This window comes from Amblyomma mixtum, chromosome 10 (genome assembly GCF_055824585.1).
Source record: "Amblyomma mixtum isolate Tamu chromosome 10, ASM5582458v1, whole genome shotgun sequence".
In the NCBI taxonomy this organism is placed as follows: domain Eukaryota; kingdom Metazoa; phylum Arthropoda; class Arachnida; order Ixodida; family Ixodidae; genus Amblyomma; species Amblyomma mixtum.
In genome coordinates this window covers 136,987,515-136,990,743 of record NC_143021.1, presented here as the reverse complement: position 1 = coordinate 136,990,743, position 3,229 = coordinate 136,987,515, and the positions used below count along the sequence as shown (strand labels likewise).

The following is a 3,229-nucleotide window of genomic DNA, read 5'->3' as shown; positions in this document are numbered from 1 at the left end:
GAAGGTAGCATGAATGACTTTATGATCACTTATTTCCCTTAGGTATGTAATACTTGCTGCGCTATCAGGGCTGTTGGTTAATATCAGATCTAGTGTTGGCGGAATTCTGCGCAATGCGCGTTGGCTCTGATATTAGCTGAGTAAGGTTGAAGTTAAGACAGACATCGACAAAATTTTTTGCTTCTGAAGAATTTGTCATGGAGGTGTGGTTACGCCAGTCAATAGTGGGAAAATTGAAATCACCAAAAACAACAATATCTGCGTTAGGATACGATGATGTCAGTTCACTCAACACATTGTTTAGTTTGTAGGAAAAGTCCGGATCATTTTGCGGTGGCCTGTAACAGACTCCTATCAGCACAGTTCGGGGGGCAGCGTGGCAGAGCAGCCATAGCAGTTCTAAGTTAGAATCTACATTGATTAAGGATGCTGAAGACTGCTGATGTGCGGCTATGAGTACGCGACCGCCACGGGCTCTCTCCCGGTCTTTACGGTAAACTTTAAAGTTGGGCAGCGCGGCTAAAATTTCGGTGTCACTGATATTGTCTGTTAGCCACGTTTCCGTAAGAATGAGAAGGGTGCTCTTGGTTGATAAGACAAGACTAGATACGATCTCCTGTTTCGGTAAAAAGCTTCGCATGTTAGTAAATACTGCAGATAATGTAAGATTATTTCGGGGGGTGTGCTGTCGGGGAGTTGCTTTCGAGCGAGTAGAGTGTGATTGCTATGACACTTCTTTTACTGTTTCCGTCAAGTCGTCGAATATGTACTGCTTCGGGCCTATGTACAGTGTTTTAAAGCGCAGTGCGTACTTATCAGATGTTTCTTTCGCGAAACGTAGTAGGTGTTTGGGTACCTTACGGACAGAATGTGAAAAGTCTTCTCCTATGCTGTAGTCGGTGTCTTTTAGTTTCCGGGCGTTTTTTAGGATGGATTCTTTTGTCTTATGGAAAGTGAATTTAACGATAATGGGTCGACATCGTTCATTTGAGTGACGGCCAAGACGATGTGCTCTCTCTATTTCTTTTGGGTCTATGGTGATGTCCAAGTTTTCACTGCAAAGGCGGGTGACCAGTTCTTCAGACTCAGAGGACGTTTCCTTTGAGCTAATATCAGGTAAGCCATAAAATAGCAGGTTGTTGCGGCGCGACCAGTTTTCGGCATCGTCTACTCTGGATTCGAGGTTACTGATTTGGCTCGCCGACGTGGCGGCATCAGTCTTAATGGATTAAACTTCTGTTTTAAGTGATGCGAGGTCCTGATAGTGGGTTTCTAATTCGGTAATGCGCTTACTTAATTCGGTGATCGATTTGTCTGTCGCTACTAACCTACTACTGAGGTCTTTTGCTTCGCTGATTAACGTGCTTTGGCCCGATGTTAGTTTCTGTAGTTCTGCAAGTATGGCGGCAGTGTCAGGACCAGGGTTAGTTTCTATGTCACCGGATTGCATAAGCAACGAATGGACAACAGCAAAGCATTCAACGACAATACAAGTACAGCACTGCGGGCTCGGCAGCTGAATTAAGAAGTAGTTGCTCGATTTCTTGCAAAAAGAGAGTATGATTTTCTAACCTGCATGGCGAAGACAAGAGGGTTACTCGTCCGCGCAGTGGCACAGCTGCCGAGCCCACAAGGCGCCGCGGTCCACGGGCGATCTCTTATAGGTGGCGAAAAACATGATGTCTGCGGCGATTGTATTTCCCACGACGAACGGATGGTCCCAGAGCCAGGTGGTGGCGAAATCCAGGTAAACGTGACGTCAGCCGCTCTTAAGGAATAGGTATCAGCTCCATGACTGCCGTAGTGATGACGATAACGTGGCCGCACGTCGACGCAGGCAGCAGCCAGAACAGGCAACAGCACATGTGTGGACACAGGAAGGAGCACCTGCATGGCGAAGACAAGAGGGTTACTCGTCCGCGCAGTGGCACAGCTGCAGAGCCCACAAGGTGCCGCGGTCCACGGGCGATCTCTTATATGTGGCGAAAAACATGATGTCTGCGGCGATTGTATTTCCCACGACGAACGGAGGGTCCCAGAGCCAGGTGGTGGCGAAATCCAGGTAAACGTGACGTCAGCCGCTCTTATGGAATTGGTATCAGCTTCATGACTTCCGTAGCGATGACGATAATGTGGCCGCACGTCGACACAGGAAGCAGCCAGAACAGGCAACAGCACATGTGTGAACACAGGAAGGAGCACCTGCATGGCGAAGACAAGAGCGTTACTCGTCCGCGCAGTGGCACAGCTGCCGAGCCCACCTGCCCAGCTGCCGAGCCCACGAAGAAGCGCAAAGAACTCCTGCATGAAAACCAAGAATTTTCTGTCTTCATCGATGCGTCGCTACAGACTGCTGCTAGCGGATATGAAGAAAGCTGGTGCAATGAACGCGACAGTAACAAACCTTTTGCAGCCTATGGCGCTGTCGCCGGAGGCTCGCCATGTTCATCAACCAGTCGTGAAGTCCATGCGCCACATGTTGCATGCAGACGACGAAAACGCTTGCAGTGCTGGCGTAATTCAAGTGCATTGAAACAAGCAAGAAACCTTATGCTGTCGGTATTCTCCGTAGCACAACAGAAAAAAATAAAATGCGATAAACGCAAAACAAGCACGAACAAATCTCAGAAGCGGGTTCCTTTTTTTTACGACGTTCAAAGAGCAGCCCTTCATCAGAGTGAAACATACAAGGTCTTGCTATTTGGGTACGCTTAACCCTTTTACCTTTGAATTAGGATATGCAGGCTGGCTAAATATGAGAATTTCAACTCTTCCTGTGTAGAACTAATGTACTTTGGACTGTCGATAGGTGTTGCCCGGCCACTCGCTAATGGCGCATGACAGTTTGCACTCTGAAGCCCAGAGTAATCTGCGCATTACTTACGAAGGCTGCTGGCGGATATATACTAGTCGTTTGCCCGCACGCAGCCACCCTGGCTTTGTCAGGGTGCTGCACGGGAAGCCAATATGACGGTTGCCCGCAATTCACCTTCATGCAGCCCTCGTCTTTCATGCACAAACTGCACGTTTTGCCACTGCGCGGCTCACACTTAGCCTTTTTCTTAGCCCTTTCAACAAAATAGTGTATGTGTTGATTACCGCACTAATAAGCATGCTGCCCCCCCCCCCCCTCTCCCTAAAAAATATCCGCTTCCGTACAACAGTCAATCTGCAGGCCTGCAGGAAAACGTCTACACACTATATCGACGTGCGTAGCTCTTCAGACGTC

At 48.5% G+C, this 3,229-nt stretch overlaps 1 pseudogene; it reads right to left on the bottom strand.

Annotated features, from left to right (window-relative positions):
* Positions 1-724: 724 nt before the first annotated feature.
* Positions 725-2,208, bottom strand: LOC149327056 (uncharacterized; annotated as a pseudogene).
* Positions 2,209-3,229: the final 1,021 nt, after the last annotated feature.